A 26,456-nucleotide genomic window follows, 5' to 3' on the forward strand; every position below is an offset into this window, starting at 1 on the left:
TCCTCGATTTTCCAATTAATTCATTTGATAATACGGTATGATTAAATTCTCTTTTGCGATTATGTATGCATCCCGATTATATTGTATGCTATTTTATTTATATTATATATATATTCTTTTAATTTTCCAGTAACGTAATCATTATGATATTCGTATTTTTTTATTTGTAATTTTAAAAACTATGTAATTTTGTTGTAATTTTGAAAATTATAATTTTCTTATCAGTTCTATTTCTTCTTCTTCTACTTTCACTTATTTCCTTTTGATTCTTCCAATAATATCGCGGGCCCCCTAGTTGGATTAAATGAACGCGCTTAAATTGACCATTGAAATAGGCTTTTCAGTCGCATTGTTAAAGCTCTAATTTGGCGTGCTACTGGTTAAACCCAAAGAAAGATTTTTCTCCGAGGGATGGTCAGTCTATCGACGATTTTAATTTTGTGCCCTGGCCTGTTATACCGTTCTCTGTTCTGCCCTGCCCTGCCCTGCCCTGCCCTGCCCTGCCCTGCTCTGCTCTGCTCTGGTTTGGTCTACCCTGTTCCCGGTTATAAATCCCAGCGAATAGATTCGAAAGATTAATCCTTTCATTCGTAGCATTCGCGATACTCTTGCGTTTAGAGCGGCCTGTTATCGGCTTCGAACTCGTTTTTCGCCAATCGTAATTATCCCGGGAGCTTTTAACGGCCATTTTTTTATTTAACTTACCTACTCTCCATCCCCGTAAAAACATGGAATGAAAAAAAAAATAGAAAAAAATGCTCTGCAAAATCTGCGTACGCGTTAACAAATTTCCTCTCCATATTATCCTTCGTTGTACAAATAAATTGTTTGCTTGTTTAAAACGAATAAACTAAAAGTAAAAAAAGAAAACATAAAAAAAAAATAATGAAAGAAAAAATAAATTGATTAATTTAAAAATTGAAACAATCTACTATCGAACTTCTTACAAAAACACGACAGTTAATTATGGAGTTTTCTCAAATTACTTTGAAAAGTACCTAACCTCTTTTTCTTCGTAGTATCTCGGAACTTGGAATAAATATCTAACCAGAGAAAAGTCGAGGAAACTTTCGTCTTCGATCTTTCACCGTACTATTTCTTTCCTAGGTACGCATTGAAATCGATAGAAAATTAAAGAAAAACAATTTGCGAACGTATCGTCGAGATCAACCTTTTTCCAACGATCGACATTTTTATTTTAACGAGATATTTTTACATATACATATATCGGATAAACGATCAAAATATTCGTAGAGATTATTTTTGTATAAATATGCGTCTATAAAAATAAATAAAAAAAAATAAAGAAAATAAAAATAAAAATAAAAATAAACTCACGTTTAGTTATGTGAATACACATCTAATCGATTTAGTTTCCAATAGTTTGTAAAAAATAAAATCAAAATTTTTTACTTACGTATTATATACTAAAGACTTTTTTAGGTGTTCTCAAACGATCGTGTTGAGGAAAAAATTGAGCTTTTCCAACCAATCCATTTATATGTGAATTAAAGATCTAGTACGAGATAAGAAGCTTATTTATAAATCAGTTAATAAGGCTATATGAATTATTGGAAAACGAAAATAGTTACAATTCAAAAAAAGATTATATCTGGAATATGATTATCTGAATTTGATTATATGAACATCTTTTCTTATTTTAGCGTACTGAAACCGTCCTTAAACTTATGCTAGTATATTTTAAGACACCCTCTGTATAAAACTTTCATGTATGTCATTTCTGCAAGTAGATATAAACTTTCCTAAATTCAAAATTAAGACATATTATTAACAAGATTAACAAGTCAGCACGTTTCGTTACGATTACAGGAAACCAGCCGCGTAACGTAACGTGCCGGAGGCTGACAATGAGATATACCTACATGAGAATGGTTTTGGTGAATCGATAAGACAATAATGTCCCGCATCGGCCGTGGAACAGACGCGCATGCACATTTACTACTACAACATTGACTGGTTCACACAGAGTCATATTGAATTCATCCCTGCACACCGGTACAGAGTATGACCACCTAACGGTCCAATGAATCCATCCTTTCCGCCAATTTAATTAAACGACTTTGCCGATTACGCCCTTTTCTCGGTTACATTATGTCAGCAGAATCATCCTATTATCCGATACTTTGCAAATTTATGCTAGCTGAAATTACACTCGATAAAAGCTCTCTCTCTCTCTCTCTCTCGCTCTCTTTCTGTCTAGAGGGTTATAATTTTTTTTTCTTTTAATTATTAATTTTTAAATTGATATAAAAGTAATGAAGGTAAAAAGTTTATTGGTCACGATAAAACGACATCGTTATTAATATAATAATAATAATAAGATATTTCTAGCGTTAGACGTATACACATAACACACAATGTAAAATTGCTTTTATACTTTGATTGTATTAATACTGACAATAAATTACGATAGAATTCTACTTAAAAACTAACAGGAAAAAAGGTTAATGATTATCTCAACTCAAGTCTCAGGAATGTGTGCGTTGATTCAGACAAGTAAATACATCGTTTATCGTTCATCATCAACACAAAAAACACACACACACACACACACATATATATCTACATACGTGAACTGTTTTCTCTGAAACTGGCCACATTAATTTTCTCTTTCGATACTTCGTCGAAGAATATCTTTCAACATTTTATAAAATGTCTTAAGAAAATAATCTTTAGATTCAGTTTACAATGTTGCAGGTATATATACATACTAGCAGGCATAACTCGGAAGTTAACGCGAGCGACGTGCGTAGAAAGACGAGTCCAACAAAAACAGGCTTAATTTGATGTTATCGGCAAGTCGAGAGGATGCGAGAAGGCACGAATGCGAAGAACGAAAGGCGATCGGTGGTTCCAAGCCAGGCATATAAATTACAGTCAAGACGTTGTCCAATGTAAATGCAATACAAATTGGACCGGGCCACTTATTATTATTCATTGGGGACATTTGTTAGCTTATCTGACGAACCCACCGAAACTCTTATTCGCTCTTCAGCAAAGACTTTTTTTCGGCCTAACATTTCGGCCGTCGTTTGACTTGCTGATAAAAACCCACCATGAGCTACCGGATGGTAAGATCAAATATTTGCATATATCCTATATACATATCTGTATTTGCAGTACGCGAATACATTGTATACGAAGAGCATGAAGGAATGACGTATGGATAAAAATAAAATTAAGAGTAATAAAAAAAGGGATGAAGAAAAATAGAGTAAACAAGCTAACCCAATTCGATATGACAAGAAAGTACATTTCTAGAAACGTATGTTAAAAATGAAAAAATAAAGGGATGAAAAAGAAGGAAAATAAGAAGAAGAAGCAAAACTTTCAGACTATATTCGTTTGTAAATGAAAATGGGTCATCGTTTATATGTGCTACAATAACATATCCGGTTATAAGACGATCTTAATTCGATTTTTTAACCGCATGCGAGTACATATTATATGACAGATAGCTATATTTTTTTTCCTAAGCAAAAATCAACGTATTGGTTTGTATGAAGAAGTAAAAAAAAAAAAAAAAAAATATTTTCTAAATGTCGACCGATAAATCTTATTCCTAGAGTAACTAGATTTATAAGTAAAAGATACAATTTTTGATCGATTTCGATTATATAAAAAAAATCGATTTTCTTTATCGAAGAGGAAAACCACGTTCGTTTTAACTCGAAATGTGTCTTATCGTAAAAGTATTCTTCGCGACAAGAGAAAGGGAGAGAGAGAGAGAAAGGCCTCAGGATATATCTTATTCTGAAAGCATTTCTAATACTAAGGAAATGTGATTTTCTTGAGAGCTTCGTGAAGCTTTCTCCTTTCGGAAAGAATATATTAAAAACTATCGTGCCTCTCTCTCATAATATATTTTTCTCTTTCTTTTTCTTACACGCTTACTATGCGGCTTCTTTAATACTTTTATCAATCATAGGTAAGTTTCGTACGAAAGTAAGGATTCGCATTAGCGTTAGAAAAACTTTTTCTTTTTTATTTTACGTTACTTTTTTTTCATTCTCTGCTATAATATTATCTATAGACTATCTAAAAAGAAGAAGAAGAAAACATTGTTAATAACTTTGTAAAATATTGTTATAATATTTAACAATTAAAAGGACACGGTTTCCATAGTAGAGAGTAAAACGAAACAACGATAAGCCAGGGTATTCGGTGGAAACTAGGAAAGTCCAGTGGACTTGGCTAGGCAAATTATTGTGACTAACTAATTTGGAAACTAGTATCCTCTCCTGGAAATTCTCAGATACGCTGGACCGACTAGGTACATATCCACACTTCGGTAAACTCAGCAAATTTAACTCTGGCATTAGAGAATGAGAAGAAGCTTTTCCTACTATATCGATTCAATCTTATCGTTAGAAAAACGATCCTTTTGAGTAAACAAAATGGAGACTATATAATATACGACAAAATGAAAGTTTACCTATTTCATTTATTTCATCTTATTCTTTTGATTTTATTCTTTATTATAATAAATTATATTATTAGTACATATTATGAAATGTACGAAAACAAATAATATATATAGAATATAATATATATTCTATATTGATTCATTTCTATCATTACAAAAGCGATACTTTCGAGTAAGCAAAATGGAAATCGTTTAATATACGACGAAATGGAAGTTAACCTATTTCATTCAATTCATCTTGTTCTTTTAATTTTGTTCTATATTATAACAAATTATATTTTTGATATATATTGTGACATTTACGAAACCGGATGAAATGTATATACTTACATATATATATGTATATAACAAGATAGATACGCAACACTCACAACGCTTGCGGCTTCGTCGGTCGAAGGCCGCCATAAAGAGGTAATACCGCGTTATATCAAAGTAATGTGACGTTCAAACCCTGAGGAGAATATTTCTTCTTCCAGAGATTATCAGCTTACCGCCTTGGGGTTCGCGATATCTCTACCATGATATTTCACCTCGCGTCACTCTTTCCGGAATCGTCCCACCAATGATTTTCACCGAGTCTATGTTCTTATCGAGTACAGTAGAAATGATCCAACGAACGTGATGCGAATATCAAATCATGAGATACGTCAATAATGGATACGTCTAATCGAGAATCTTATCCTATTGTTGTGAACATGTCGTATTAAATAATATTGACAATAAATTATCTTGCTAAGCAAACAAAATTTTTACATAGAAAAAAGAACAAGAAAAGAATCACAAATGATTGATATGAAAATGAAAAATATAAGATTTCTATTATTGTGAACATGTAACCGCATTAATAATGGTGTTAAATGTTTCTCTCTGGGGAGAGAAACGTAAGTTATTTTTTAAAGAGAAAATTTACTTAACTCGTGTACTACTTTCTAATTAAATTATTATATGGAAAGAGAAAAAAGAAAAAGAATGTACGCGAATGAAATACTCGAAAAAAACTTTAATTAATAATTAACGGTGATATCTGTTTCGATACTTCGGCGAACTCCCCAAAGTCAATCCCGTTTAATTCGCCGAGTTTATTCGGTTCGCTTTAAAAAGGATCGGTTTTATCTTCGATCCCAATAGCCAGTTCCTGCTGCCTTAAATTAACAAGTCTCCGTTTATTCGTCACGACGTGCAGCCAAACGGCATTTATCAGATGAAACAGAGAAATCGCTGGAGTAAACTTGATTCTCTTTTCGAAATAAGACCAAGTTACGTTTGAACTCCTTATAGAGATCCCAATTAAGCTGAATGATTCGTTAAAAATAAAGGAAGATATTTAACTGGAAATGGATGGTCCAAAAAATTATAAATATAATAATATTTATTTTTAATATTAATATTTAATAAAAATCATTCATTAGTTTAATGTCAAAACTAAATCTAACAACTTGATGCATTGGTAAGACGAATAAAAAACTGCACCAAACTTAATGATAAAAAATTAATTGCATAGAAAGATATTCACAAGTAGTTGAAAAGATCGGAGAAAACAGTGTGATTTAAAATGAACTTGGGAGCATAAGCCTGCCTGGAAGGCTTTTAATCTCGGAGATCTAAGAGAAAAACTAGTTACGATTGCTTCACGGCTGACAAGTCATGCCTTTCATAGAGTTACGCATAACGCGAGGAATCGTTAAACGAAGTTAATTATACTGAATCAAAGGCGAGCATTGCTCCGCTAAATGGCGGACATTCGCCTCCTTTAGATCGCTCCAGTTACAGAGATGAGTGTAGAGGTAAGCCTATTGGTACATATATGTGCATATATATATATACACGTAGATACATGGAAATCCCTCTTTGTTAGTGCTAAAGCTTGGGAAGAGGGTTGAGCAGGCTGTTGAAGGCCAAGAGATAGGGAGGAGGAGGGCCAGTGTACTTCCGAAGAAGCGAACCTGCCACGTGTGTGTTACGTATCAACGTTTGCCCCGAAGTAATTTCCATGCATGGCCGAGCTGCATAATTTCCGGTTCTACACGTGCATCATGTAGGTCGATCAGTTCAACAAAATAAATCATCAATTTTTGATCCTCGACCTAGCACTCACTCATATTATTTATATTATTATTATTTTTATCTTTCTTCTTTATCATATTTATCGACAAATAAATCATCAATATTTTAATCCTAGACCTAACTCAATTCATAATATTTGTTTATAATATTTGTAATATTTGTATTATAATTTTCTATCACTTCTTTATAAAATTTTTTGTTGACAAAGACATTATCAAATTTTTATCGTCGACCCATCTCAATTTCTTCTTTCATTTAAATTTTTCTTTTCTAATAATTTTATCAAATACTTGCATCTTTCCTAATTTCTCTTTCAATTTTAATTTCTTTTCTAATTTTTTGTTACCCTTTCTTTTATGAAAAATTTCACAAAATATTCATCAACCAATTGCCTATAGATCAGAAAGCTTTGGTAAGGAACTTTCTGAGTACTTTGGCTATCCGTTAGGAACGATCTCCAAGTAGGATAGGTCTACCGCGTGAGAACGCATACGTTAATCGCATTATTCCTTGCAGTCGGAGCATTCACAGGGCTCGAAAGAGTTTCTTCGATCTTATCTCTCCACTGGACGAGGTTCGTTAATTAAAGTGACCCAAATGTGCTACCTTCGCGTCTGAACCACCATAACGCAAACCGTTTAACTCGTGGGAGATTCTATTCGGTTGGTTAATCCTTAAAGGACGTGACGATGTTCAGATGCAAATATAAAAAAGAAAGAAGGAAAAAAAGAAAAAGAGAACAATAATAGAAATCAACTAAATCAATTGATTTTAAACAAGGTTTAAATTTAAACCTAGGCTTTTCTATATATTGTATATAAAGACGAGAGGAAAATTATAATTAGAAAAATAAATAAAATAAAATAAAATAAAATAAAAATCGAATAATATTTTACAATAATAAAATATTTACATCTTGTGATACTACAGGGTATAGTGCAATAATAAATCCCGACCATCAAGTTTGGCCCATTAGCTCAGTTGGTTAGAGCGTCGTGCTAATAACGCGAAGGTCGCGGGTTCGATCCCCTCATGGGCCAGAATTTTTTTTTCACTTTTTCATATAAAATATTATTCCACATAGTTAAAAATATTCTTTGTGTAAAAATGTTGCAACAAAATTATTATTTTATTCGAATTTACAGTAAATAAATATTTTTAGAAAGTTTTCCTCTACGTTTCGGAACATTAACTGCAATAGGTTGTATGTAATTTGTTTGTTTAAGACATATTAACAATTAAAAGAAGTTGTTCGACTAATATTGTTAAAATGTACAAAAATAATGTTGATAAATAAAATAAAAAAAAAACATCGATCCTGCCAGGATTCGAACCTGGAATCTTCTGATCCGTAGTCAGACGCGTTATCCGTTGCGCCACAGGACCACTTGGTATCTAAGTCATTATTAGAACTTATAACAAAAGTTGAATTTTTAGTAAAGTAAATTTATTAAATAATTTAATAATATCCAGAACAACAAAGTTAGTAATGGAAAAAAATATTATGCAGATACCAAGCAATCCTGCAAGAAAAAAACTAGGTAAACAAAATTTGGATCTAAAAATTTTGTAAAATTTAAACGATTAAAATTATTAAAGAAATTATTAAAGAAATTATAAAAAAAACATCGTTAAGCAACAGGAAATAAACAAAAAAACAGATACCCGAAGAAAAATACATCTACTTTTTTAAAAATTAAAATCTTCAAAATGAATTTACCCAATTACCGACCATCAATGTTTGGTGGCCTTCTGCATGACTTGGTCCAAATTCTGATCCTAATCAAGTGGAATGAATATCGACTGTTTTACAAGAATCAGAGAACCGTTAATGAGAATATCGATTAACACAAATGATAAAAAGCATTGACCGGTGGAGAAGTATTTAAGCTCTAACTAGATTAACTTAACGTCTAAAATCATGCAATGCTAACGTAATCTTTCAAGCGAAAATATTTAAAGGTTCATTAAAAGTGTAATAATGATGAAGACTATACCGGCAAACTTTCAAATAACTTCTGGGCTCGTTTCAGGAAAACTAAACTTCTCTTCATTTCCATCATTTCGGCTACCAATTGCAACCTCAGCAGCAGCAGTAAGAGCAGTAGAAGAACTTGCAATAGTATCACCACTACCAGCTAGCCACAAATCATATATTTCTTCTTTCACACGGTACTCACGACGTCTGTCCTTTCCTCTCCCTCAATCAGCCTCTCAAAACTTCATCCAACGAATCTTTGCGAGGAAAGGCGAAATAAAAGTTAGGGAAAAGTTAAAGAGAAAAAAATTTCGGAGCTCTTCGTCGAAGTAGCCCAGTTTTGTGGTAAGCTTCGTACGTTTTATTGGAAAGTACAGTTTGGATCATGGCGAAAAGTCCCTCTTCTTTGCTTCTCTTTTTTCTTTTCTTTTTTTTCTCTCTCTCTCTCTTTCTCTCTCTGTCTCTCTGTCTCTCTGTGTATATGTGTATGTGTGTATATTCTGCACCATTTTTCCTTTGATTCCTACATTCGTGCGAGTCTCAAATTTATAGTCCTGTTGGGAATACGTTTCTCTCCTTTACGACTAAAGCACAACCGTATAGGTTTCCCTTTGACTTTATAACGAAACCACCGGATAATAATTATGCTTCTACGCGTGCACACAATAGAAACATCAGAAACATTCTTTCTACGATTTACTTTCTATTTCAACGTATGTATATGTATATGTATGCATATACTATACCGATTTATAAGAATATTACAAACATTTCGAACAATTTTTCTAACCTTTTCTATATCCTTGAACAGATCCTAGAATACACATCTCACAGTAAATTTCACGACAATTGGTATCAATTTATCGTCAAATGTCACGCAACAACGTAATAGTACTTAATTATTGATAACGACTACTCAGGTTTAGCCTTGAGGACATTTAATGGGCTTGTCTCGGAGTATGTATATGTAGGTTCTCACCATTTTCGAGGGCTTACTACAATAGACCATCAAGTAGACACCAAAGAAACATCCCATTTAACAATTATTACGTACCTGAAACAGAGAAGGAGTAAATACGTTAATTAGGAACTTGCTAATCGATTTGAATTTGGATTTTTGTAAGACTAGATTTAACATTAAATTAATATTGGATTATATAAATATAAAATAAAAATAATAACAACCCTTATAATGCTAATATCGTCGAAATGAAATTCTACAATTTCAGAGTAGATTTCTTATCATGAGCCTGAAGTAATATTGCAATAAGATTGAATAAATATTAAGAAAGAAAAAAAAATAACAATAATAAGGCCATGTCGTCAGAGAAGAATCCGAAAATTTAAGAGTGTATTTTGGGCAGCGTCAAGAAAGGCGTGTAGGTGGAAGTCCGGAAAGAATGTTCCCGGATTAAGTGGAACGAACGTGACTTAAATCCATTGTAAACCCTTGGAATACCGCCGTTGTCGTTTGTAACCGTCGTGCTTGTATCTACGACATAGAAGCGAAAGAAGAAAGAGTCGGACAGATCGAATAAAGAGAAGAAGAAGAAGAGGAAAGAATAGGGGAAGAGAGAAAGAAGAATAGAGGAAGGAAGAAAAACAGAGTCGGACCGAGAAAAACACGAGAAGAAGGTAAGAAAAGGGTAAGGAGAAGTTGGTTGAGGTGATGGGGGTTGCGGGGTGGGTGTAGGGGTTGGGCTAAAGATTCTCTTAATCTCATCCCTACGTGTTCTTGACAAACGAGGAATGTGGATGACAACGGCATTGTACCTTCCTTGCATTATCCGTAAGATCCTGCGATTGCACCATTCTCCTTAGCTGAATGTCCTTCCAAACGTCCCGGCCTCGTTTACGTATTGTCCTCATGAAAATATCGCCATAACGTCGTGCTTGTCGTGAGAATGAAGAGACAGATAGATCAAATATATCACGTCTACTGACATCGTTTTCGCAGTAGACCAATACTACGATACCTAACAATTTTATCACGAATAGAATCTGACTACTATATGAAAGAAAAAGAATAATATTTCTTATGATTACATTTAAATCGGAGATTGTCTTTCGCGAATAAACTTGTTGGTTATAGTTACTTTGCACGTTCCTAGGTTCCGAATTTAAATACGATTGAAGAAATAGGTGTCACGGATAAATGCATTTCCTTCTTACTAGAGTAAAATATCGAATGATCCAATCAGTTAAATATGAAATTTCACTTTGCAATGACGAAGAACGGAGTTGATCCGACTTAAATCCGCGATTCTATTCAAGTATAACTCGAACTAACATTATTATAACGATAATAATTTATTTTTATTTCTTCCTTTCGCAATATTCAAAAATTCAGATTTAGGATAATTGAGTTGTGATTAAACGAATTATATTTAACAAATTAGATAATATTTTATAAGAAAATAACGAAAGGAAGTAAGGAAGGAAGAAAGAAGAAATAATAATGTTGTAGTTCTTGCACCCAAAGTTTCCCCATTTGCAATTTCAAAATAGTCGAATAGAGACAGGCGTGACAAGATGTCTACGTGAATATAAATCATATATCGTTGACTGCATATTAACAACTATTGTAAATCGTAGAACCTTATGTGACAAGGTATACGAAGCGAATATAGGCAAGTCTGTCGATGTGAACCTGTCACCCCTGACGAGACTCACTACCTCGTTGACCCCAATGTCCCTTGTACACCTACATGCACACATACGTATATACATACATTCGCTAGCTGTTTGTTGTTAAATATAGCCTTTGCCCTCGACCGGACGAAGTTAACGATGAAACGTTTACCGTGAAAATAACGCTTGTACTCCCATTAATTTCGCACAATTCTCTCTAGAAAGGATATTACGAAGTTAGTTGGACTAAAAGTTATCGACAAGCAGCCCCTTTCACCTCTACCTTCCTACTACCAACCATTCTCTTACTTTCTTCCATTTTCTTTCTCTCTGACCAGTATTGTCGATCGTTATGGAAACAAATTTTCGTAATTACCCTCGGCCCTTTTTGTCAATGCGAATACGTAAAGTCACTTTGAAAATACTATTGATATTTTTTACAGGTTATACTTTAAATAATAACTACTACAACTCTGCTCTCTTTCTCTCTCTCTCTTTCTTTCACTTTCTAAACGAAATGTTTATTAATTAAAATGGACCAATGTAATTGCTTCAGCCTTTCATCCCCCCCTTCTTTCTTCCTTCCGTCCACCTTCGGTTTAAATGGGGTTCGTTTAATATTTACTTTCTTCGGGAATTAATAAGCACCGTATATCGAGTTTTATGATTCCTTTGCATTGTACTGAACGTTAAATCAAAGACAAATAGACGAAAGCTTTTTACTCTCCCACGGGGCTTACTTTCTCTCCAAGGTATGTGTATCGTTTTTTACTGCCCTCTTATAACTCCACCTTCAACCTCCCAACCTTTTCTCCTGTTCTCTTCTCTTCTCTTCTCTTCTCTTCTCTTCTCTTCTCTTCTCTTCTCTCTCCACCAACCCCTATACTAATAAAGCGTCAAATGAAGCGATCGTAATAATTTTTAATGAGCCGATATAGCTTCCAGGCATACTTTCGAACGGTCTATTTGTTAAGCACCCGAAGGAAGAGTATTAACAAGTCTATAAATTACATTCGACGATCGAGAAATCTGATATCCGATAGGTAAAATATCTAAATCCAATAATTCTCACGGCAATATCGGAATACCTTTATGAAATAGTGACGCGTTTCGTTCATTAGCGTTCGGTCTCATTGCAATAATATCATATCAAAGTTGAAGATTTGCATTCTTTGAATTTCAATAGCTTGCCGAAACACGTAATAATAAATATAATAAATAATGACGATAATAATAATAATAATAATAACCTAACGCGTATAACCGCTAATCAGTCGTTAATAATTTCAATAATGATCATCACCATTTCTATGTGCATTGACGAATATAATCATTATTATCGATTAATATTTATTATTTCATTAATGAGAATACGCTCGACTCGTATCCTAACCGTCGTATGAAATAACCACCGATCACGTGATCCAAGATTATATTATTAATAAACTAAAATAATAAAATAAAAAGTTTTAGAAAAAGGGAAGAATTGTATTAATTCGTAATATAAAAAAGGATTTCGTCATTTCTTTTTAATATATATTTTATAATAAATCTCGATTATTATCGTCGATAACCTCATTTTTCTCTTGAAAGGTCAAGGGTCAATATAGCGGGGATCTCGAAATTTAGATTGTACGTCGTCCAGGATTATTGCTGTGTCAACACCATTTTTCTTTCCGCTTATACTTCGAAACGAGAGGCTCCTTTGAAACGGCCCACTCGAGAAAGAGAGAGATTCGATGCGATTATTGCAACCGCTATCGTTGATAATATCGAAACGGTCTTTATAGAAAATTTCAAGTTTTTTCTTTAGTATTATCAAATGTTTAGAAGAGAATAAAATTGTTGGGACCGCTATTGTTAAAAATATTAACAAATATATTTGAAAATCAATCATTTTTCTTAATAATGATAAGAAGTTCATGCATAATTTGCATAATAATAATGCAAACGCAATTGTACTAACACAGCAGTCGTGGCCGAGTGGTTAAGGCGTCTGACTAGAAATCAGATTCCCTCTGGGAGCGTAGGTTCGAGTCCTACCGACTGCGAAATGGTGAATATTTTTTAATTTTTTTTTTATTACTAAAATATTGGAAACATTACACTTACATTGTATATGGAACTTGTTGTATAGTATTAATTTTTCTTTTTTAATTTTTTTAATAACGGTAAATTTTTATAATCTATACTATAAAATATGTAGATCTTCGACTATGGTACAACATTACGTTATTTTTGATAATTCAAATTTTTATATAAAGTATTTAAAGAAATGTTCAGAAAAATAAATTTTTGTTACAAAGAGTTTCACTCACGAGTATACTTCATTATATAAATTAGAAATATTTTTTATTCTTTGATTATATAAGCATTCCAATTTTTGAATTGATTTTTTAATCGGGATATGGGTCTTAATGGTAAATACTTTTTTTATTCTTATTATTATGGTACAAAATTTATAAAGGTTAGATCTTTGGTCGCTAATTACTTTTTTCACTGACGAATTAAATCAATTATAATTTAATTTATTAATTTATATAGTGTGAACTATTAACAGATCAATCTTCTATTGCCTTAATTATTTTTATTTGATAAATTATTAAGGACAACTCAGAAAACCCATCTTCCCATAACTCCTCTTACTCTGTAACGATCATCAGTAACTATAATCTTGAATAAAATCCAAGACTATAAGTTGTCCTCACGCTCAAGGAAAAGGGTTCCGCCTCCTCATCGTGGTTGCACCGTTTCAGCTTTACGCTAAGCAGTTTTGAAGATATACTACAGAAATGATCCTGTGAAGTATGATCTTAAAAAACCTTAGAATTTGTCGTGTATATATGCTATTCCTAGAAACTTCTTACATTTGAAAATGAGTCTTAAAGTTTAGCCATCTATTGGCAGAAGATCTTACCAATTCTATTTTCAGAGAAATAGAATAGTACAAGAACTATTTATAAAAGCAGAGTATTTTCAACTTTGTTCCATTTATATTACAAGACTAACAATATTCTTATTTTATTTGTTGACTAAAAAATTTCAATCATTTATTTAAATCTATATAAAAAAAATAACTAAAATGTGAACGATGAATTTGAATCATAGTTCAAACTCTGACACGAAATTATGCGTTTGATTGCGATCGTGGTTGGATATGATGTGTGCTCAGCATAATTACGTATCACGAATACGTAATTATTCGTAAGTGCAACATAAAATTGCCGATTAAATTATAATTTCAACCCAGCCGCCATGTCAGAGGCAAACCATACACATACCATAGACGTGCGGTTCGAAATTACAATTTACTAAATGTCTGCAACCAGAAAGGTGATGGTTAATATTACCATGACACAATTAACACCTGAATTAATAAAATCATTTCATTTAAGAGCCACGGGGTATATAATATCACTTATAAATTAATAATAGTGCTGAAATCCTAGCACGTTTACGTCATTAGAGTCGACATTCGCGTACCTTCATACAATTCTCTTATCTTGCCAAGTTAATTGTGCAGACATGCTTATATACATATTATGAGAGAATACATATATAATTAAATTATCTAACGTTAAAGTAGTTTCCAATAAATATAATTCCTCTTGTGAGGAATCTTGTGATTTCACGATTTTAAACCTCTTGTGATTTCACGATCGAATTCCAATTTAGTGTATTTGCAGTAATAAATAAAGTGAAAAAAAATTATTTATACAAAAAAAAAAGCAAGAAAATATATTTTTCTTCATTCAAAAAAATCGCAACTTTCATGTCTTTTCAACAATTAATATGTCAAGTTAATTGTGCACATATGCTAATATACACATTATGCAACACATATATGATTAAATTATGTAAAGTTAAAATAATTTTTCACAGTAAAATTCCAATGTAGTTTATTTGAGGTTATAAAGAAAGGAAAAAAAAGTTATTATTTATCCGAAAAAAAGAAAGTAAATATTTTTGTTCTCCATACAAAGAAATGCGACTTTCATTTCCCTACATCAGGCTGCACGTATATACATATTGTACATAAGGTTCATAGGCACATGTATATACCTATACACATACACACACATACACATACATACACATGTACAGTCACACGTGCGTATTCCTGTTTGTCGTGTACCGTACCTCAGGGCGACACGCCAAGGTGACGGTAAACAATGTGAGCATACATTACTTACGCCCACACCAAAAGGCGCATTGTGCTTACGGTGGTTGGTTGGTTTCTGCTCGCACGTCCTCGCCAAGAATCGTTTGCGTTTTCTCCTCCCCCCCCTCTCTCTCTTACTTTTTCTTTCTTACTTCTTTTTTTTACTTTTTTTTGCAGTACCTACTTCACACACATAAAGTAAACGAATAATATTTTAATGGTTCTAATATTTTCAGGTTATTTATTATCAGTGCTTTGTAGGAAATTATTAAAAATAAATCGATAAAAAATATATGCATAATACTTAACGTAGATATAGTCTTCTTTTATGATCCAAATTCTCTTTCATAGCTGGAAGAATCAAAAAACAATAATATTATATTTTATTAATTTTTTTGCCTTTTTACTTTGTCAGAGTATTTATTTCAACGTGCATAAATTGTTTGGAAAAATATTTAGTGGTTCCAATATTTACAGGCTATACACCTTTCAGTGCTTTGTAGAAAATTATTTAAAAAAAATCTAGAAAAAAAAATAACATAATAGAAAAATAAAATTTATATATTTAACATGTGTATGTATATATAATATATAGTCCATTTCTTTTGATCCTAATTCTCTTCTATAGCTTGAAGAATCAAAAAGCAATATATTGTTTGTTCACGATCAATATACCATATTAAATTACTCGTTGATGATAAAACGACGAGGTCGAATGGGTGTTACAGAGCCGTTAAGTCTACGGAAAAAGCGTAATATTAAACGATCGGAGTCTGATTCGATCGCGCGACGTTGATTAAAATTCTCATCCATGGGAGCTAATCGGTGTGGCCGAAATTATATCGCCAATAATTCCCGGGCTTTTGCCTGTAGATAATGACGGAAACGTGAGACTCGAGATAAAAAAGAGAAAGAGCAAAAGAGAGGGAAAGCAAGTACGTCGATAGCCAATTTCTTGGATACCCGATATATTAAAATCGACTTGGCCATGGAGTAATCTCGTTTTTATCGGCTCTGCACAAAATCCTCCAATTAGCGCGCATAACATTACCGTAATTGCAGTACCTACCTGCCGACGAGAACAACCCCTATCGACAAACTGTGTCTGACTAGGCTCTTTTCTTTCTTTCATCGAAATTACGTTACTCGTCAATACTTCTTCTTCTTCTTCTTCTTCTTCTTCTTCTCCTTTATCTCCCTTTCTCAAAATTATCGAAACGGCTTGAGAGTAGAGTAATGATTGTTTGTAAAAAAGAAAGAAGTAAAATAACGAGGGTGGTATAAGTCGTCTCTTAGAAGAATGAAAGAAAACAAAGGTAAAGAAGAAGAAGAAAAAGAATAAAATATAAAAGAACAGAATATACTCATAATTCTATCGAGCTACTTTGTAACACGATCAGCTGCTGCTACTACCCTACCACTGTTAATATTACAACCACCATACCACTACCACCACTACTACTACCACTACTTACGACTCCTTCTCTGACCAACTTTCTGAGTCCTTGCCCGAGTCCTCGTGCCGCATGTGTGGCGCTAACGTGAGAAAATTTACGAGCAAACCTTTACCGACGTCGTCCTTACGCTCACGGAAACTCAAGTTTTCGGACAGTGGTTTGCAAAGGAGAAAGAGAGTTAGAGAGAGAGATTCTAAGTTAACTCAACTCAACTCAACGAACTTGTCTGACTTACGAGTTGACAACTTCTTTGATTTAATTAAACACCGTATAGATACACATCCTCGAATTTCTAACTATAATCTCTATGATCGAATCTTGTTTGACGTATTCTCTAAAGAGGCTTATTTTCAAGGTCGATTAGAATATCGATTGATTTCAAAAATTCATTTTTACGACCTACTTTATTTCACGCTTACGTTTCTTTTTTTGTTTGATTTATTCGAATGTCCCACGGTATTTACGATATACATTAAATACACTAATATTTTTCTTTTCCTTTAGGTTTTATTTTTTTATTTTCCACAGCTTTTTTTTTTCAATTTTATTTGCAATACCATCGACAGGAATAATCACAGATGTATAAGTAATCCCAAAAGTTCAATTTCCCTCTGGCATCTCGTAGTGTGATTTATGGCCAACGTTATATACGCATGGAATATTATTTACCATCGACGTGACGTTTCCTCACCATGGGTATTCGATATTTCCAAAGAGTGGAATTCAACGTTTCTGGAAAGGCAGAAATAGTTATGCATTTATTATTGGTTAATACGTCGCGTCTTTTTGATGACTTTTGCTCCCATAGGAACATAGGTTTCAAACATTCAAAATGTCGTAGCAACACATATTATCTGATAATTACGAACTAACCCTACGTACCAGAAGGAACTTCGAGATATCTCCGTGATATTTATGAGACGAATAAGAGTTAAGTTACTCCGTTTAAAAGTGAAATATTAACGTTCTTTTCAGATGCCACGTACTATATCTTATCCGTATTTGAAAGGTAAGCCGATGCCATGGACTAAACCAATAATAATCCTGCAACGAAACGTCATAACTTTGAAGAAGATAACGATCTTAGAAGGCAAGGTTATACTAAACCAATGCTTATACAACGGAAACATTGTCTTTTCGGTAAAATACTGCTTACATTACGCGCCTCAAATACCGACGATGTGAGACTATAAATCAAACGGGTTCGCTCTTTGGTAGAGAACTTTCTCGACCGGCTTCCTTTTTCTTTAAGAACTTGCGAACGCACTGAGGATGCCAATAAATAACAACAGAATGAAGAAAATGCGTTTCGGTAAGATCCAAAAAGCTACGGATGGATGATTTCTTCACCCATAGGCGTAGATCGTCTTCGTGATTACAAAATCAAAGAAAAATATTTTAGGACTCTGATCGTATAATTGAAGGTTAAAAAAAATGTAATAACTATGTTACATGTGGTATTTAAAAATTGTGATAAAACATACGAAATTTGCTTTTACGCAATCCAACGTTCCTGAGGCCATTCAAGAGGTTTCCTCCATCGCCTGATGTCTCGAAGCTTGCTGTTATCTAATATCAAGACGCGATTTCGGCACAGAAAAAAGGGATACGATCTTTGAATGTTGGCGTCGAGTCGTCGATCGCATCAGGAGCGGCGCGCGTATTAAGGGTAAAATAAAAATGATCAGAAATGGAGAGAATTCGACGTCGAGTTGGCCACTGGCAGTCACATGTTACACGATGCAGGCAGGCAGGCAGCCAAAGAAAGAGCTAGGAGATATAAAACAGGTACGTTCATCAAGGTGGTTCCTCTCTTGCTCCTGTCGTATTTTCTTCTCTTATTTTGCTTGTTCGTTCACTCTCACTCGGATGGCAAGCTTTCGATAGCATTATGTTCCGCAGGAGACTCCTTAGTCTCCGTCTCTTTCTTTTTATCCTTTGTGTCCAAACTCTCTTTCTCTCTCTCTTTCTCTCTTTTTCTTTACGTGCCGAGAGAGTCCACGACGTTTGTCACCAGGCCAAGAAGGACAAAGCCCATTATCGAGAGACCGGTCCAATTATCCGAACGCTCTCCCGCGAAGGTTCTCTTCGAAGGATGCAAAGTAGCTCAGAATCTCCTCTTTCTCTCGCCGATTCCAAGGCGTAACTAGACTTTTACTAAACTCCAAGAATACCAACTTGCGTTGCTTCCAAACGACAATCTGCTGCCCTCGAACGCAATTTATTCGACTCACCCGATTTATGGCCAAGCGTTTCCTTGGTATTCGCTGACAGTTCTCGGCAAAGATTTCCAGAGACAATATAGCGAGATCTTTTTGCTTCGATTAAATAAAACCTGAACTTCGAGGATTTCGTTAGTACCCGAAAAGGTTCTTCCTCCCTCCCTCCATCCCTTCTTCCTTTTCGAAACTTAGAGATCTGGTAAGAAGATCGAGATACACGTATGTTTCATTTTTAATTATAAATACAATCTTTACGAGTTACTAGTTGCACAAATTTATTCGTAATTATATTAGCAGAATTAATTTTTTTTTCTCCGCTTCGTCGGACATAACACCAACATATAGTACAATATGTAAACTTTTTCCTATCTATATTTCCTTAAATACACGAAAATAAATGAAATAAATATATTGACTTGCTAATAATATTTTACAATTTACTCGAACAAATATTTAATATCAATTTTTATTTACACAAACTATCTCTTTATACCTCTTACTCCCTCTTTCTCTCTCTTTCTTTATTCTTATCGGTATGGCCTTTTGGATCGCAAAATTCGCTATTCTACGCGCGCTCATAAGATTTCGAGGAAGCACGCCTTTCGAGGAAGGTACAAGAGGCTCTTCGCAAAGGAGTCGATTAGCAAGAGAGCCTTTCAGCAATGCGGTTTTATCTGCGTAATGATATCTTCGTAGCGGAAGAAGCCGAGGTTTAAGGGAGAACTTGGAGAAAGAAAGAGAGACAGAGACAGAGAGAGAGAGAGAAAGAGAAAGAGAGAGAGAGAGTAAATGAATGAAAGAGAGAAAGAAAGAGAGAGAGAGACAGAGAGAGAGAGAGAGAGAGAGAGAGAGAGAGATAGAAGTAAACGCCAGAGGGGTCTCCTTTCGGTCGCTGAATCCCTCGATGCGGATTACCCCGTGGTCGTCGGTTAGGTGAGACCTCGGGCATGCTCTTACGAGGCCCACCGCATTCTCAGCATGAGTAAATAATTCTCAACGCTCGGGAGAAAACGTGGCTCCATTACGGCGTGCCGGAGTTAAGGCGTCGTCCTCTGTCTTCCTTTTCTTCTTCTTCTTCTTTTTCTTCTTCTTTCAATGCAGTTATCTTCCTTTCTTTCTTTCTTTCTCTGTCTCTCTCTCTCTCTCTTTGTCTTTTTCTCTTTTTGTTTTTCTCAGATTTTACTATAACGATAGAACCTCTCAGAATGAACAAGAAGAGGGCAAATGTTATCCCTAAGGCTAGCTTCGTGAGCTTACCCAAGTTAAAAGGTTCAAACAGGCAGTCTTGACTTTCGTCCTTAATGCGAAACATGAAATATAACTGATTATTTGTTGAAACAGATTTTCAACGTGTTAGAAATGAAATTAATACTTTAATAGGATTATTCTTAAATTTAACATTAAACGTATCGAGCTTTACGTATATCTATATCTACCATAGCGGATCAAATGACCCGTTTTCAAAAAGTCATATATTTTACGATATATGTATAGCAAATAAATTATATACCATTTATGTAATAAGAAATCTTGACTCACCAAATAGCATTATAACTTGTAAAAAATTCTGTTAACAATTTTATAACCGGTCATTTTACCGGTCACGGTACGTTTAGTATTAATATTCATTAAGCACGATCTCTTCATGTTATATGAATAATAAATTTATCTAAATTCTTAAAGAATGAAATGAAAATCTGATAAGTGATTTGATCTTTAGGTAAAGTAAAGTTTCAACAGCCATGTGTAGTTTAAAAGACGAGGCGCCGATTCTGTTAGCAAGAACGCTAATAGACTGACGCGTGACTGGCTCAGGTGGCCAAGCTCTCTTCGCCGAGTTGGAGAACCGTAACTTGTATTTCCATACCGGTATCCACAGGGTGCATGAATAAATACGTTCAAGAGTGAGTAAGAGTGAATGAGTGAGTGAGTAAGAGTGAGTGAGTGAGAGAGTGAGTGAGAGAAAGGGAAAAAGAGGAGTGACTTAAGCAGTCTAAACATCGGATTGCACGATAAACTCGCTCTTAAGAGTGCCATTACACAGACGACGACGAAGAGGTTATTCTCTGGAGAAAGAGAATCCGGTTCCTTCCTTTAAATCTGCAAGCATAGGTACCCGATAAACGTTCGCATAGAACCTTGACTAGAAACCAGAACTCATGGAATTTCATCGCAAAGAAACGTGGCTTCTAACAACCATAAGATTTCTTTTCCTTTCCTTCAACGACCATTCACGATCTTTGAAAGGATCTCTCAAGGAATCTTCTACGAACTCTCTCTTCGTCATTCTCTCTCTCTTTCTCTTCCTTCTTAACCGTTTAAAAAGATGAACTTAGGTATATGAGAAATTTCGATAAAAGCAAAAAATGTGTCCAAGTTCGAATAGGTTTCCTCGTCTCATCAAATAAGACTCGCAAGACTAGTTTTCGTCCTGAATCGTGGACGAGTCAAATGGTAATTAGAACGTACAGCTGGCCGAACAGTGATCACCGTTTAACTCCTTGAAATGAGAATTTACGTTCTACGATTCTACCTAACTCAGAGAATATTTCATTTTAATCGTTCGACGCCAGCAGACTATGACGTCAAGACCATAAGGAAACCGTAACTAAGGTGTTCCGTTAAGCTTGTCCTTTCTCACCAATAGGACTTTGTCGTTCATTTCGTAAGAATTTTAATTCTTAACTTTATCATTAGATCACCCAAAATATTTTGTGTGTTTTGTAAAACTATTTTTAAATATTATAAATTTAAAATTGCCGAAATATAAATATTTAAACCCAATGTCATATGAAACTAAACATTTTCTATCTCTGCAAATTGTTGTTTTTAATTCCTTCAACTGCGGATTGAATAATTAAATCATGAATAAATATTTTCTTTGTATTAAAAAAAATAAGCATTTTAAAATGATCGCATAATCTGAAAAGAATATATTTCACCCTTCGAGATACCTTCAGATATATATGTACTATCGATGACTTTTACTCTCAAAAGAATTGAAAAAATCCATCACATTCGGAATAAATGTCACCATAATCATCTTGTTATAAGAAAAATAATTTACAACCACGAGAAATATTGTTCGGGATAGGAAGAATAGGACAGAACTTCCCCTTAACTATCGTTTCCTTTCCCACCTAAAGCTCCTGTTTCGAACACAATGAAAACAATTAGGTTTTTTGCATCAATAACCTTACTGCCGTGAAGCTATAGAAATATTTTCAACGGCTTTCATCGAAGAAAGCTTACAATTTTCTTCTCTTATACCTCTCCCAACATCCTTGCGACTCTCCCTCTTTTCTCCACCTTCTTCAGTCGTTTCGCGCGTTAACTCACAGAGTAACACCACACTCCTTCCAACTCCTTTCGAACCCACCAATGTCTTTCGTTTTCTAAAGGTCCTAGGACTTTCATCTTTCCCTTACGACAACAATGAATCGCCGCCTTCCGACAATATTCACAAAAGCAACATTACCACGGAGTACAACAAAGCTCTGTGGGATTATATAATACAGGTAGAAAGAGAGAGAGAGAGAGAGAGAGAGAGAGAGAGAGAGAGAGAGAGAGAGAGAGAGAGAGAGAGAGAGGAAGTCCGTACATATTTTAACGCGTACAACCATAAGTATTCTTGTTGTTTCGTGCTAGAATCACATAAAATAGGAACGCAATAGTCGCGTTTGTGCAATCCTTGGAACGTTCACGCTTCATTGTACATACATAGTAAAGCCTTCGATTCTCGAAGGAACACATATAAGTACACATAACAAAGAAGGCATCGTGCGAATCCCTTGTTTTTCTTCGACTTTCCTTGTCGGAAACTTCACGATAGATAAACATTCGTCCGCGAAGTGCTTCTGAAATCTCCAAGCAGCAACAGCAGCCCTTCTCCTCCTCCTCATCTTCGTCCACTATTACCTCTACCTTCTCACACTTAACAGAATCACATGGGTCAGCTGGTTTCTCCAGACTTGGATCATCAAGCAAGCCAAGTCCCGCTTTGTGCGAGCTATCCACCACCTTTGAAACGATAGAGTGAGAGAGAAAGGAGGATGATGGAAGTGCTTCGTGCATAAGTAAGTGAGTTAGCAAATTCGTTGAAGCAACTCTCTCTCTCTATATATACATATATATATCTATCTCTTTCTCGAGTTCGAGCTCTTCCACCATGTTTGTCTTCCTCGTGGTCGCAAAAGGTGTTTGCATTGGGTCCGCACCTTCTGCTTGTACGATGACTGACTGAAATGATTTGCTCCAACTTCACCGTGCTTCATAACTTCTTTTTCTTTTTTTTTTCTTTCTCGTCTCACCACATCTCCCAAGTATATACACTTTTGCCAACGATAAAGGTAGAACCAACGACTATAGCATTCTTTCTATTAACTTGCCTCCCCTTCCTTTTTCATATGTATCTACGGCTTTTAATAGATATTAAAATAAAAAAAAGAAACTTTGCTTTAATCATAGGTCTAATTATGAATGTTAATAATTATATAAAAAAGAATTTTTAAATTGACATAATGAAAAAGAATGAATAAACAATTCGATATAATTTAGTTTACAGCTTTAACATACTAGTGGAGTGTATCGAATCCATTGGGATTTCAAATTGATCGCTCGGAACGGGATGTCTCGTTTCGAAAATTCGTTATTGTTTCAGGAACGACGTGATGGTCTCTGTTATCCGATTACGATTAAATTGAAACTGGATCGTAGAGAAAGAGAGAGAGAGAGAGAGAGAGAGAGAGGGAGGGAAAGAGAGAGAGAAGTTAAATAACAAAGAATTTCAAACAAGTTTTCAATTTGTTCAAAATCGCGTATCGATTATAACAACTAACATGCACACCTCCTATCAGTATGAAAATGATCAATAGATCAGATATTTTTTCGTTATACTTTTTCGTTGTATCTTTTGTATCGTTCCAAGAACGTATCGTGTCATCGACAGGCTCGAAACTAATCTTCTTCTTCTTTCTTTCTTTCTTTTTTTTATTTTTTTCTAAGAGAACGTATCGGCCGTTGTCGTCGAAAGGTCAAAAGTGAGATTCTTTTAATCAAGAAACGTGGAAGGAGAAGATTAAAAGGAAGAGGTAGAAATAAATATAGAGAGAATCTTGTCTCGAATCCAACTTCGAAATCCTCGAAGCAGTGTGGAGGAGCTCAGATTCTGAGGGAGAAGAAGCTGACGCAGCACGTTAAAAAAGTTTCTTCCTTCCGTTCTTTAGGATTACGGTTACGTTTATAGTAGTTGCGCGCCCGAGAGTGACATAGTAACTCGGAATGGCGCGTAATTCGAAACGAGTAAAGAGCTTTCATAGTCGACGCATAGTCCGTCGTGGATTAACTTGGAAAATGTATTATTTTGTTCAGACGACTGAAAGGGATTAGGATAAGGAATGAAAGGAAAAGGATTTTAAATGAGAAGAAAAAGTTCAATGAACAAGAAAGTATACGGACTCTTAGAATAATCAAACCAAATGTACTATACTAATTGAAATTACAATTTATATCAGCTAAATAAATTTGTTTTTACTTCTTATTTTCCGTTAAAAAGAATAAAATCTACGTATACGCGTAAATAGTAATTTAGAATAAGTGGAGAAATGTTCTAAGAATTAATTATTCCAGCCAAGTCTAAGCAATTAAGAAGAAGAATTAAGTTAGTAACATTAGTTGTAAATCAAGTTACATAAGAAATATGATGTTGACGCGTATTTTGTTATTGTTTTAATGCGTTGAAACCATCCTAAAAATATTTCTCATTTATTCTCCGACATTCTCTATATTAGAAAGTCGAAAGGATTCACAATTGAAGTTAGAAATTAGTAAGCGAAGTCTTCCTAGCGACATTTTAACAAACCAACGGCCGCCGCCGCCATGTTTTTGAACTTGTCTGACATTTCCTTTGCGATTCTATTTCTTCTTCTTCTTCTTCTTCTTCCTCGCTTCGGTTTTCTTCTCTTCTAACTCGCTACATCTTTCTCTTCTTTCTCTCGCAGCAACACGTTCCTTGACAGAAAGTTAATAAAGTTTTCCAACTCGCATAAATCAACAACCTTCTTTAACACGAGTCTTTACGATGTGGTGGCGAATACGTACGAACCCAGGAGCCTGACGACCCGGAGGCCTTGCAATAAAAGCAACAAACTTTAATGCGTTTCAATAAATTACTCAGGAAATGCCTTTCTCCTTTTCTCTATCGCTCCTTCCTTCATTTTCCATTTCACACCTCTATCTCTCTCTTTCTCTCTCAAACGTTTCTTTCAAACTTAATAACCTCGGTTAGATATTCTCGATGCTATACGTTTATCTCGATAAAGTCATTAGAATCTAAAAATGGTATAAACCGGAGCACAATTGCTTAACTCTCACAATCAGACACTGTCATAAATACATTTCGTTCTTTAATAATAATAATCCGAAAATTCTGTAGAAAATATTTATAAAATATAAGTCAAAATTTTCTAATCAATCACTGATTTCCCTAAAAATCGAATATACCGATTAATTTTGAAACGATCTATCGTTATTATGTTAAATGTTAACTAGTTGAATTAAGTTTTAAAAAAATGTCTGCATTTTTTTTATCTCCATAATGCTCTTGTATAATTTTTAAACCCGATTGAAGTCAATACTTGATATGAACTTTCCCATTGAGACATTTTCGGCCGCTTTTACAAGAAGCATGAAAAAATATTAAATTAATAGAAAAACGAAACAAAAAAGACCAAATTTTTTTTAACAAATAAATTAAACATAGTTACTCCAAAGGAATATATTTTTTTCCTTTATAAATATCCAATCTCTGAATTTATATAGCGAATCGAAACTTTTGGTCTATAGTGTTATATTTACTTCATATACCATTCACAACCCTGTTAGCTTATCTCGAACACGTTTATCCATTTCTAAGATCGACTTCATTTTACGACCTCTCATTTATCAGAGACCACTATGATGAGCCCTCCGTATGTTAACACATGACAAAGATACTCTTTTTATATAAGTCGTGTTAGTAGAATCCCCAAGTAATCTCCTGTCCCATTATCTTCATTTTCTATTATTTTTTATTGTTACTTGTGCCATTGAAGTGGGCTAGCTAGCAAGGCCATTGAAGGGAAAATACGTATTACAGGTGACTCCGAGATCGTTACCAGAAAATATCCTTCTACGTTGTCTTTTTAACCTGACGTCGCAGACCACACCGGTTCGCAATCTTTCTTCGGTAACATCGACAAAGATGGAAGAGATTTCCCACGTCCTCTGTTAATCTTCATTTTTACTCTTTGTCTCCCAAGAGAAGAGGAAGAAGAAGAAGAATGGTAGAGGGAGAGAACGACGATGAGAAAAGGAAGCGGGGGAGAAAGAGGAGGAGGAGGAGGAGGAGGAAGAGAACAGCCATCTCGTAAACGAAGAGATGTCGAGGATAACTACGAAATCCAGCCTAACAGATATCCAACCAACTATCCTTTCATCCTGATTAATCGACAGTCTC

General features: G+C 34.4%; 1 protein-coding gene and 4 non-coding genes across 6 annotated transcripts in view; 2 read left to right on the top strand and 3 right to left on the bottom strand.

The window, feature by feature from the left end:
* Nucleotides 1–26,456, bottom strand: part of LOC122516467 (mannosyl-oligosaccharide 1,2-alpha-mannosidase IA) — a 308,019-nt gene that overhangs the window by 209,777 nt on the left and 71,786 nt on the right. The window lies entirely within an intron of this gene.
* Trnai-aau lies at nucleotides 7,478–7,551 on the top strand. The gene has a single exon. It is a non-coding gene; the product is annotated as a tRNA-Ile (tRNA).
* Trnar-acg lies at nucleotides 7,825–7,897 on the bottom strand. Its single transcript has one exon. It is a non-coding gene; the product is annotated as a tRNA-Arg (tRNA).
* Trnas-aga lies at nucleotides 13,090–13,171 on the top strand. Its single transcript has one exon. It is a non-coding gene; the product is annotated as a tRNA-Ser (tRNA).
* On the bottom strand, nucleotides 13,729–13,935 carry LOC122517256. Its single transcript, XR_006303761.1, has one exon. It is a non-coding gene; the product is annotated as a small nucleolar RNA U3 (small nucleolar RNA).

Source organism: Polistes fuscatus, unplaced genomic scaffold (assembly GCF_010416935.1).
Source record: "Polistes fuscatus isolate 324 unplaced genomic scaffold, CU_Pfus_HIC Scaffold2, whole genome shotgun sequence".
NCBI classification, from domain to species: Eukaryota; Metazoa; Arthropoda; class Insecta; order Hymenoptera; family Vespidae; genus Polistes; species Polistes fuscatus.